Here is a 13,098-nt window from a genome sequence, read left to right on the forward strand (position 1 = left end):
CAACCTGGAAAAAAACAAAGTTGGTTCGACCAACATGTTATTATATCATTTTCTTTTATTTGAGAAAAATGTAGGAAAAAGCATTCTAACTACAGCCGTATCCAACTTTATTTGTCCTAAGAAATCACCCAAAACCCAACAGACCAAGGCGCTGGCTTTGAGGGAGCCTGAAGCAGTTGTGTCTAGTTTGGAGAGCTGGAGCTGGTTCCAGCTGGTTTGAGTCCGTCTGAGCTGGTTTGGAAGACATGTCTTAGCATCTTTAATTAGGATTCTGCTAAATCTAAAAAGGAACCGAAACCAACCCTGAATGTATCTCCACTGTCAAGATCTCATCTCAGATCACTCATTCACTCGCTCTCTGCTATAAATTATATCTATTTTGCACCCATAGGAACACCTTCCCTTTGTGGTAGATTCTGAATTCAAATCTCTAGTAATGTTTACAGAGATGTGCCATCTTTGACTTTAAATGTGCAAATGTTTGCAGAAATAGACAACAGAATATGGTATTCAGCAAACAGGAAGGTTTATTACTGCCTTCAAGACAATGAAAGATCTTGATTCTTCTTCCGTCAATGTTTCTTTACTTTTTTCTGCATGTTCTAGTCAGTGTATAATAATAAGTTACTTTTATAATGAAAACAGCAATGATATCTACAAAATAGTGATCTATGGGCAAGTGATGCATGAAGAGCCTCTTAGAGACCGAACTGCCATTCCCTACAAGGTTATGTAGCCATCACCATTATTTACTCTGACAACATTTTCTTCAAACCCAAAACAGACCCCACACCCATTAATAGTCACTTTTCATGTCCCCCTCTCCCAGCCTGTGATGGCCACTAATGTACTTGTGGTCTCTATTAACTTTCCTATTCTGGATATTTCATGTAAATGGAATCATACAACAAATGACTTCTTTCACTTAACATAGTGTTTTTAGAGTTCATCCATGCTATAGCATGTATACATACTTCATTCCTTTTCCTGGCCAAATAATACTCCATCATAGGGATATACTGCATCTTGTTTATCCATTCATTTACTGGTGGAAACCTGGGTTGTTTCCCTTTTTTTTCATCTATAATAGATATTACTGCTATGAACATTTATGTACAAGTTTTTGTGTGGATATATGCTTTTGTTTCTCTTGGTATTTACCTACGAATGGAATTGATTGCTGGGCCATATGGTAACTTTATTATGTTTAACTTTTGGAGGAACTGTCTAACAGTTTCCAAAGTGGCTACACCATTTTACATTCCCACCAGCCATATACTAGAGTTCCGGTTTCTCAGTGTCCTCTTCAACACTTGTTATTGTCTGTCTTTTTTGTTATAGTCATCCTACTGTGTGTGAAGTAATCCCTTGAAGTTTTGATTTGCACTTCAGTGATTAATGATGTTGAGCATCTTTTTATGTGCTTATTGGCCATTTGTATATCTTCTTTGGAGAAATGTCTATTCAAATCTTTTGTCCATTTTTGCATTGAATTATTTGTATTTTTATTGCTGAGTTGTAAAAGTTCATTATATATTCTGGACACTAGACTCTTAATAAATACATGATTCACAAATAAGTTCTCCCATTCTTTGGATTGTCTTTTCACTTTCTGGATAGTGTCCTTTGAAGCACAAAATATTTAAATTTTGATGAAGCCCAATTAATTTTTTTGTTTTGTTTTGTTGCTTATGCTTTAGGTATCATATATAAGAAATAATTGACTAATCCAAGATCATGGATGTACAAGTTTTCTTCAAAGCTTTTTATAGTTTTATCACTTACATTTAGGTCAATGATTCATTTTGAGTTAATTTTGGCATGTGGTGTGAGGTAGGGGCCCAACCCCATCCTTTTGCATGTGGATATCCAGTTGTCCCAGCACCATTTGTTAGAAAGACTTTTCTTTCCTCCATTGAATTGGCTTGGCACTCTTCTTGAAAATCATAGTCATGTGTTTTTTTGAGTATTTACCTCTGCTCACCTGGAAGAAATTTTTATTTATTCTGTCAGTTGATTAGGCGCTCCCAGTCCAGTTGTCCGTGTCCACACATCAGTGGGTCCAGTGCCTAATAGCTGTGACTTTTAAGTGCCATGTTCCCAGTAAGTCTATAACAAATACTTTTTGATAAACTGATCTTGAGAGTAATCAATTTAGTAAACATAGCATAATTTGTTTCTGATCAGGTTGATTGGTTTGATCCAGGTGGCTCCCTCCGATCAGCCAAAAGGACCAAACTGACCTGTGCAAGCCAACAGTCTTAGGATCAGAAAAGTGGAGGAATCCTGGGGATGACAACTGTCTACCAAGCAGGACCACAGTTTTGCCTGAATTGTTTACCTCTCTCCCATGTGACTCGTGGTTAAATCTTGACTTGTTCTAATCTAATCATAGTAATTTAAGTCTCTTTGACATGGTTTGATCTAGCAAAAAATATTTGACTCATTCTTGTCAAATAAGCTTCTGAAATATTTTTCCTGTGTCAGTAGAGTTGGTCCTTCTCCTTCTAATAGCTGTTACCATGCTTGCCTGGAATATGGAGGCATGAGGGGAGCCAAACAGGACACAGGATGACAGCACAGAACTATGAGAGGAATCTGGGTCTTTGATGACATTCTTGAGCCCCTGAGTTCACCTTGGTGCTCTCCTAGCTTGGGACCCAATTGGGTCAGAGTGCTTTGTGACTTGTACTCAAATCATTCTAACCAATACAGATCTCCTGACTTTTCACAGAAAATGCCCTCAAACGGCAAACCTTTAAGGGGACTGTAAAGCTGTAAAACTGAGTACAGTGATTTAAAATTGTCTGATAGGAGTTCGCAAACTTAGCCCCAGATGAAGCTTCCCTGAGATCTACAAGGAAGCCTGTCCTCTAGGCTGATGATGCTGGGGAAAGTATCATACATAAGTTGAACTCCATCCCCAGCACTGAGTTCCAGGCTTCTTCAGGGAAGACAGCTCATCTCTACTGCTTTTCTAAAAAGGAAATAGAGTTTGGGGATTAATGTGTTCAATATATTCTTATCATCTAAAAATGTTTGACTATGGGAAGTGCTTTTACATTCTAAGTGGAACAGCGAAATCTCAACATCTTTGGATTGAGAGGGAGACAGGAGAAGCCATACATATGCAGTCTCATCCCTGACAGTAGTCATCCTGCCCATGGCTGAGACCTCCAGCCAGGGCTGTTCACCAGGTTAGTAGGAAGGAAATTTCAGTTGTATGTTGAAGCCAGCATGTGTGGGTTTTTGAGAGCTTCCTAACTCTTCCCAGGTCCATACTCAGTGACATTATGTTGGTAGCTTAAAAATCAGTGAGAATATTTATGGCATGGAAATCAGCAAAGAGCTTTTTCTCTTTGGAGAGCCAGGTGTTCAATGTCACCAGCACACCACTGGAAATTCGTCTCTTCTGGGAATTAGAGATTCCTTTATACAACCAAGATATCATAACATCTCTCAAATGTCATATCTGTAAATCAAAGAGAAGAGAGACCCCACTGTCCCTCCCTGAGGATGCCTAACTGCTAAAATATGACAGGAAAATTCTATCAATTTCTTTACAAATTGAGTCATAGCCTCCTATCTCAAATTTTCCTTCTAAGGCTAGGTGGTTCAGGCTTTTGTTTTATGGTTTTCATTTTTATTTGTAATACAACATTGATTCTCCCTAATAACCTAACTGCCAACATTTTCATTTATTTTCTTTAAAATTGTTTTTTCAGAGTATAGGGTTACAGCAAGGCTGCTGTGTGGTAACTGTTCTACTGCAAGCAAGGGCAAAGCCACAACTAATGACAAGGGCTTGCTCTGGAATTGCTGAAGTTGAGTATCTTTTCATATGTAATTTTTGTTTCTTTTTCTGGTAACTGTCCTGGATTTTGTGCATTTTTCTTATTGATTTGTAATTTTTGATGTATCTTGGTTCCTAATTCTTTGCACAATTGAACTACTGATATTTTCTTATTTGTGACTCTCTATTAATTTTTCTTCTGGTATTTTTATACGTAGAAGTATTTTATTTTAATTTGGTCAAATCTATCAGTCTTTCCCTTTATGATCTGTTCTTTTTACAATTTAAGAAATATTTTCCTATTGTAAGATCAAAAAGATAGTCGCCTATATTTTCCTATAAAGGTTTTTAAAATTTTGCTTTAACAGACTTAGGCTTTTAATATACTTGGAATTTCTTTTTTCCCAGGATATAAAGAAAGCATTCAATGTTATTTTATTTCTCTATGTAGATACCTAGTTGTTTTAGCATCATTTATTGAATGGGCCATGTTTGCCCCTCTAATATACTATGTCATCTCTCATTTATCAGGTTTTAATGTACATATGAGTTTACTTCTGGATTTTCTAGTCTGTCCCCTTGATCTATTTGTTTATTCTTATGCTAATATACTCTGCTTTCATTATTATAATGTTACAATAAGTCTTAATATCCAATCAGGCATTCCCTACCATCTCATTCTTTTCTTCAAAAAAAAAAATGTTAGTCTCTGCCTGACCTTTGCTCTCTCATATAAACTTAGATTTAGATGGTCAAGTTCCATGAAAAGCCTTGCTGAGATTTGATTGGGGCAGTCCTCAATTTATAGATTAATTTAGGGAATGTTATGGGCTGAGTGGTGTCCCCCTTAAAATTTATACATTGAAGTGCTTATATCCAATACCTCAGAATATGACTGTATTTAGAGAGAGGATCTTTAAAGAGATAATTAAAGTTAAATGAGGTCATGAGGTGGGCCCTAACCCAATACAATTGGTGCCCTTACAAGACAAGCAGACGAGGACACAGACAAGCACGACCACACAGAGACACAGAGAGAAGACGACCGTCTACAAGCCAAGGAGAGAGGCCTCGGAGGAAGCCAACCCTGATGACAGCTTGACCTCTGGAGGACTTCTGGCCTCCAGAACTGTGAAAAAAACTGATTTCCTATTATTTAAGCTGCCCGGTCTATGGTGCTGTTATGGTAGCCCTGGCAGACCAATCAGAGAATTTCGATAGTCTCCACATTGAGTTTTCCTATCTACAAACACAGACTCTCTCTCCATTTACCTGGATCTTCTGTTAAGAAAGTTTTACAATTTTCTCCATAGGGATCTTACAGGCCTTTTTTTAGATTTACTCTAAGGTATATTATATTTTTGTTTTTCATTCTGTTATTAATTCTAACCATTTTTACATAGATTTTCACAAGTTTCTTTGTGAATACTTTTTTTTTAATTTCTTTTCCTTTTATTGAAGTACAGTAAGTTTACAATGTTCTGTTAATCTCTGATGTACAGCATAGTGATTCATTTATACATACATATATACATATATATATTCCTTTTCATATTCTTTTTCATTATGGATTATTACAAGGTATTGAATATAGTTCCCTGTGCTATACAGTAGGACCTTGCTGTTTATCTTGTAAATACTTCTATCATCTAAATAATGACCATCTAATCTCCTCCTTCCCTATCCTTTTAGTTTCTGACATAGTGGAATGGAAGCACTGAAAGCTGGTATCCTTGTTTTGACCTTGATCTTCAAGATGATGCTTCTATAGCTGCAAGGATACACTGCATGTTTTTCTGAAGTTTTGCCACCTGACATCCTGCAGCACAAGCTCAGTAAATCCCTCTCCAGCCCCTCTTTCTCTGGCCCCTTCTCACTCCTCTCCCTCAATTACACCCTCTCTGTTCTGAGCCCCATGTCTTGAAAATAAAGTGAAGTAATGTGGTCACTCACACTGAGACGCTGATGACTGATGATCGATCGGGGACAGAGTCACATTTTAAGACAAGCATTTAGGTCCAAGGAATAAATGTGACGACTGGGGCCTGAGTGTTAACATCTTCTCAGATCCCAACAGTAATGGGAAACATCCCCAGCCCCTTTACAGCTCCTTTTGAAAATACCACTTCTCTGGCACTTGCTCACTGGGCATCCAGATCAGACCAGCTCAGAAGGAATCCAGGGAAATTCCAAAGGATGGGGACTTGATGTGTCTCCTTATTTTAATCAAACCACCCAGGTTCACACCCCACTTTGGCCTTGGGCAAGGTGCTTCTTCTGTCCTGCCTCAGTTGCCTGATCTGTCAAATGGGGATCATAGAAGCACGTACTCATGAGTGGAATTAAATGAATCATTGGTGGAACTTATTGGGAACATAGTAAGCACTCGATAAACATTAGCTAAGACCATGGGATAACCATCTTGGCACTGCCCTTCAGTTACTTAATGGGTTTTTACATTTTTTTCTCTTTCCTTAAAAAAAAATCTCAAAATATGGTAGTTAAGTGTCACTCTATCCCCTGTGTTCCACCCTGCGGCCTGGCACAGAATACCGCTCCAGTTCATTGGTAGGCGTTCATCCAACCCTGCCTGGTGACAATCACACGCTACTCTCTTTGCCTTTTTTTTTAGTATTTAGGGTTGAATGCCACTGGCTTTCTATCCACAATGAATGAAATGCCGAGCAAGAAGAAAGCAATTGCAAAAGGACCAAGCCAAACATGACCCTGGAGACACTGGCACCCTGGGGAAACCCCAGGCAGGGCCCGGGTTACAGCCACACCTCCTAGAAAGTCTGTTGCTCAGTGGGCATGATACGCTTGATGACATTCATGCCAAAGTCCCGGGGTTGGGGGGCGGGAAGAATGAGTGACTGGCCTCATTTCTTTTCAGTGATACCTGTCAGGCAGTGAGATTGCTAGACCTTAATGTCTGGAAGGGCAGACAGCTGCCACTCCTGTTTAGCATGTGACGCCAGCACCTCGCACCATGCCTGGTGCATGCAGGCACTTAACAAGTAGACACAAGTTTAATTTTCCCTGCATCCGCCCCCAGTTAGGCCTAATGCAGGTCTAGACACACAGTAGGTAGTTAATAAATATCAGTGGGGACTTGGAGTGATGACTGCGCTGCAAAAGCGGCGTCCGCCTCAGTGAGCTGAGTCGCTGACGGGCGATCCCCCGTCCTGCGACACTCTTCTGTTGTCCTGGTTGAAGTGCACACACCCTCGATACGCTGCTGTGGAGGGGAAGGTAAATCGCGAAACAAACACAGCTGTGTCCACTCAGCAAGCTGTTTTGCCTGCAGTGATGAAGACTCAGGTGTTACTGTCATTCTCAGCAGCAGCAAGGCTGTATTGAGGACCTAAGCTGGGTCACGCACGGTGTGGGTTCACAGGGTATGACAAGGCACACACGAACGAGCTCAGCAAGGCTTCAGCCCAGGAAAACAGAAGCTCTGACACAGAAGGTGATTGGAAGGGGCAGAAGAGCAAAGACCAGCTCTCAGGTTTGCCTCTAGCTTTTAGAAAAATCAAGAGCTTCCAGGACTGCTGGAAACCACCACTGGTGACCCCAGCTGCCTCCAGCACCAAGGTAGGAAGTTTTCAGGGGACCACCCAGCCACACAAGTGCCCCCACAGCCAGAGGAGCAAGAAAAACACTTCTGTCTCTCGTTCTCCCTCTAAGTCTCAGGCAAATGCCTCTCGCTGGAGGACTACAACTGAGACTGCTGGCTGTAAAGGATTCTGGGAGGGGGGAGGGTCTCAGAATTTCAAACGCTGGGATAAGGGTGGAGTATAGATGGGTTGGAATGATGTTGAGTTGTCAAAGATCATTATGAAAAGCTTTTCAATGTAAATTTAGAAAAACAACATTCGAAGGCAGTTAACCCTTGCTAAGGACTTGAGAAACAATACAATACAAGCATTGTCATTAAGAGGTACAAACTACTCAGTATAACAAAAAGAAGCTACAAGGATATATTGTGCAGCATGGGGAATAGAGCCAGCATTTTATAATAAACTATAAATGCAATGTCATCTAGAAAACTTTAAATCACTGTATTGTACACCTGAAATAATATATTGTCATATAATAATGAGGGAAGTCAATGATGTCTCAATAAAAAAATAATTTTAAAATAAAAAATAAATTTTAAAAGAAGGATAAGGATTGCCATGAGAGTTGGAGCCTTGGAAGCGGGCTTTGGATAGAGCCATACTCCAAGACAAGACTCTGTCAAACAGATACTGAAAAAGAAGGAAAGAACATGGAAGTGAGTCTGCATGCATTTATTCACTCACTGACTCATGCATTTAGCCATCCATTCAGCAGACGTTTATTGCCAGGCATTGGGCTAGGCACTTGGGCTTCTAGACAGTAAGGAGCCACTGGTTGTTTCTAGGAAAAGAAATAATGAGATTTTTACTACAGGGAGAGCATTCTGAAAACGCATATGCATACAGACAACTGAAAGGGCCCGCACTTCAGAGTCATCAGTGCTTATCTCTGGATGATATGATTGTGGATAAATGTTATTTTCTTTTCTAATTCTTTCAGTCTTTTCCAAATATCCTACCGTAAATGTGTACAACTTTTTATCAGAAAAAATTTAAGGAAGAACATAGAAAGCTCCAACTGGTAACAGTGCAAAAGAAATCCGTCACATCTTTGTCCTCTGATGTTTTCTGGCTAGGATGCCCTTCCTCTGCTCTCACTTTCTTCCTCTTCATCTGGTTGCCTTCTATTTATTCCTCCATTTTCAGCTGGAACTTTCCTTCACTGAAAAAACTTGCCTGCCCCCTAAGGCTAGGCTAGGTCTCCAAGTTTGACACTCTCAGCCCCTGGGGTTCCCTACCTGTCATACTTACAAGTATGGGTTGGATGTCTGTTTTTCTCATCAGAATGTAAGCCCCACAGGGCATGCGTCATACCCACCTGGCTCACAGCTGCTTCCCAGGCACGCTGGTGACTCCATAAATATCGCTGGGATGAATCAACAGTGACCATAAAGGATGTAAGACTGAAGACCAGGCAGATTAGTAAGGAGGTGATTATGATAGTTTGGACAAGGGAGGAATATTGCCCAAACTAATGAAAAGGCAGAGTGACGAAGGGGAGGAAACAGACCATGGAACTGTTATGGTATCAAATCTGCAGAACTTAGTGATGTCTTCTTGGATTCATCCAATAAGAAGTAGAGGTTGGGGAAATGTTTTGGAGGTAGAACTGACAGGACTTGCTGATGGATTAAAGGTGAGGATGCTGCAAAGAGAACTATCAAGAAGGTATCAAGGGTTTTGGTCTTGAGCAGCTGGATATATGATAATACAATTTCCTGAGATGGAGAAGGCATTTGGAAGGCATGGGTTGGTGATCAAGAGTTCCAACTTTGGACAAGAAGTAAGGATGGATGAGAAGTAAGGATGGGTGAGAAATGTAAGGGAAACTTCAGATTTTGGCTTGGGGCTTACTCTCTTAGGCAGGAAATACAGAAGGTGAACCTAGCTTGAAGAGAAGTATGAATTCAGTTTTGGATATGTTGAGTTTGAGGCGTTCACTGAGATATCCAAGATATCCAATGAGATTATGCGGGTCTAGAATTCATGAGAGATTTCTGGAAAGAGACAGAAATGTGGACTTAGTGGTGGTAGTTAAAGCCATTGGGTGAATGGGAACACGTATAAAATGAGAAGGGCAGAAAGACACTGACATCAAAACCCTTGGGGAACTGATATTTGTGGAAGAAGAGATGTCCTGAAAGGATACTGAAACAGAACTGTCAGAGGGGTAAGAATATCAGATTACCTGAAACAGAGTTCCATTTTGATCAAAGCAAGAGTTCAAAGAAGGGAACAGTACATTGGCATGGGAATTAGGTGCAAGATTTTGGAGGTCCTTGATTGCAAGGCAAAGAAGTTGACTATTTATCCAGTGCCTTGCGGTCAGTGGTGATGACAATGTGTATGTTCTAGCTGTGCCTGACTGAGCCTCCCAGCCCTGTAGGGAAATTGAGAAACTGGTAGGTCAAGTGTCCAAAATCTTGATTCACACAGTCAAGACTTGGAGATTGGAAGTTAAGCTGAGTTAAGCTGGAGAAGAAAACCCAGACTTTCAAAGGCCATCATTATTTTTGCTTGGTTCTTATAGCCAGTCCCTCAGCAATGACAAAGGACAGAAAACATCCCCCAGGAATCCTTCTGGTCTAGTCAACTCCAAAACCAACCGCAACTCATTCAATAACCTTTATGATGAGTCTCTTTGGCGCCACATGACCCATGTGTTAGTTCATGTTCCAGAAGGAGCCACCAGACAAGTGCAGAAAAACGTCTGCCCTCCTTTCCATTACAGTGTTCCAGAAGAAGAATAAGAAGAAGATGGCCTGAGGCAAGGGGAAGACAAACACCAGGACTCTTCTAAACCCTGGCAGCCATACATTCTACCACATCACTGTAGCCTGGAGAGAGGTTTGAAGCTACGCTTCAAAAACAATTGCAAATGAAGGATCTGGCTAACCATGACCACCGAGGGAGAGGAAGATGAGTTGGATTTTTGCAGAAGCATCAGAGTGGTTGGTGAGTCTGTGGACCTGAATGTTCAGGAAGGCGCCACAGTAGATGCCTTGGTGAGCTTCGTGTGTTAAGGAACATGCATGTCACAGGAGGGTGCACCGCTCTGTGTGGACTGGAAAAAATGAATAGCAGTTCAGGCTGATGGAAACAGTATCAAAGATGATTAGTAACTGGCTGTGTGTTTATGAATGTCTGCATGAGAGTAAGCTTGGCATAAACACTTTGCAGACACACACTGTGCGGTCGCTTTCAGGAAGCCCCAAAGTTCCAGCCACTGATAGAAGCCAGAAGCTGCAGAGACTTGACCGAGAGTTGAGCTGGACAGGTCTGCTGCCCTCGGGGATATGGGCTAGCCCTGAGAACTCTGTGCTGGGGAGCCTTGTTGTGGAGAATAGGGAAGGTAAGCCCAGCTGAATGGGAGGCTCTTTGATCCAAGCTTTTGGCCACCCCTCTCCCAGCTCCCAGTTTCTCTTCTAAGGGAAGGTGAGTGAATAGGCAGAGAAGTCTTTTAAAGAGAGAGGCCACCTCTGAAGGATGTAAAAGCCAGAGCCTGAGTAGCTGATGTCCTGGGGATAAGAAGCATGTGATTAATCCCTTTAAGGGCTCTCAAGGTACACCTTGTTGGAGAAGACTGGCCCCTCCTTACTCTGGGCTCAGTGTTGAGGCCCAATGGGTCCAGTGGAATCAAGGAGGTAAAACAGCCAGACAGAATGTCCCAGGGGAAGAGAGACAAAGAGGGGGCCCAGGATAACAATTAAGACTAAAAGTGAGGTCTAAGGCTAGGGGTATGATATCAAATCCGGGGTGAAAGCGGAAGATATACACCCAAGAGACAGTCTCTACCAGTTCCACCCAGTCCTGTCCTGTCCAGCAAACACACAGAGCCCCAGGCACCCTGCTGGGTGCTGCACAAGCCAAAAGTCAAGGGTCCTGCACTCACGGAGCTCACAGTGTTCTAGACAAGGAGGCTACTAAACGTCTGTTAATATGCTGAATGCGTCAGGTCCAGGGTGCAAGGAATCAACAGGGGAGCAGCCCTAACCCTGCCTGGGGTCCCCAGAATAAGCCTCCTGGAGAAGTCTGGTATAGGTGCTTTAGTGTGTGTGTGTGCGTGCGTGTGTGCGCGCGCGCGCGTTTGCATGAGCATGTGTGTAATCTATATCCCCCACAGTCCTGTAGAGTATTTTGCATATGACAGATGATATCAAGGGTTGTTGGGGAGGGGAGGTATAGCTCAGCGGTGGAGCGTGTGCTTGGCGTGCACAAGGTCCTGCGTTCAATCCCCAGTGCCTCTGTTAAGGGGGAAAAAATAACAGATTGCTGAGTGAACACAAGAAATATTTTTCCTATTTGTATCTTCCTAACCATTCCTCTGCTTTCTTCCTAAATCTTACTCTTCTTTTCCTTTGCTTGGAATGCCCAGAGAGTTTCATTTGGGGGCAAAGGTCCAATACACTGGGTGTCAGCGAGATACAGAAATTGTCATTTTGTGACATGAGGCAATATTGGAGGAGAGGATACCCATGGCCTGCAGTTAGAAGGGAAATCACCACCATCTTAATCATCACAGAGCATTTATTGAACGCAAAAGGGCCAGGTGCTGCTTTAAGGGCTTTGAGTATGAAATGTGCTGAATCATTTTATCCTCACAGTAACTCAAAGAGGAGGGCATTATTACAGGTGAGGACTTCGGTCGATGCCCAGAGAGGTCGTGTGACTTGCACAAGGTCTCAGAGTGAGTCCATGGTGGAGCCATTGCCATGTGGAGTCTGCAACTCCTACTGCATCCCACCCTCAGGACCAAAAGCTGAGGGCAAAAGCATCCTGAATTTGCTCCCAGTGTACAGGCCAGAGACCACTCATTATTTTAAAATTGTTTTCAGCTACATAGTATCTACCAGTTGATTTTCCCCAATTCCCTCTGTTTCTCTGTAGAAATCGGGAGATCCTACATTCAAGAAGCTTTATAGGTGATCACTTTTGCCTGGGCTTTTATTCCAGGCGTAAGGAACATCAGCTGTAAAAACCAAAGTAATATTAGAATCACGGAGTACATCATTTTCTCCATCAGATAACACCAGCAATTCAAGGGCCTACTGCTTTCCAGCAACAGAAGCTCAGGAGGGCCTGGGGACCAGGATAAAAGGCAGGGTAGGACTGGCTTTCTGACCTCAGGTCAGTGTCCATGCTTTGGTGTCACCACCTGAAAAATGGAGCTAATGATCTTTGGGCCACGTTAGAGCACCACGAGATGAGCAGATTCATGTCTGTATCTGAGAAGTCTGGGTCTTCCCAGAAGAAACAATGATTACCAAGGTTAATTACTCCAAATAACATCAGCAATGACCAGCTGCTGCCAAGCTTCTTTGATTCTTCCCCAGTATTAAAATCAGCATCAATCAGAACCCAGCGTATTACTATGGAGGGGTGAAGGATAACTAAAGGAAGCAAAAGGAAGAAAGAGAATCCTGTGAAGGGCTTCTGTGGTCCCCATGGCCGCCCCACGCAATCACTCTCGGCAGTGAGGTGCCCACGTGTGCTGGCCCGTTCTCCCGTCTTCATTACATCAGCTCTTCTGACTGGGTGGCCGTCCCCCTCCATGACTGCAAACACTCCTGCTCTCCCAGAAGCAGACCCCTGCCTGTGGTTACTGGAAGCACAAGGCTGAGGTTTTGTACTGAGTCCCAGATCAAATCAGAGTGGGAGACACTCAGCTTGAGTCAGACCTCAAGG

Source organism: Vicugna pacos, chromosome 21 (assembly GCF_048564905.1).
Source record: "Vicugna pacos chromosome 21, VicPac4, whole genome shotgun sequence".
In the NCBI taxonomy this organism is placed as follows: domain Eukaryota; kingdom Metazoa; phylum Chordata; class Mammalia; order Artiodactyla; family Camelidae; genus Vicugna; species Vicugna pacos.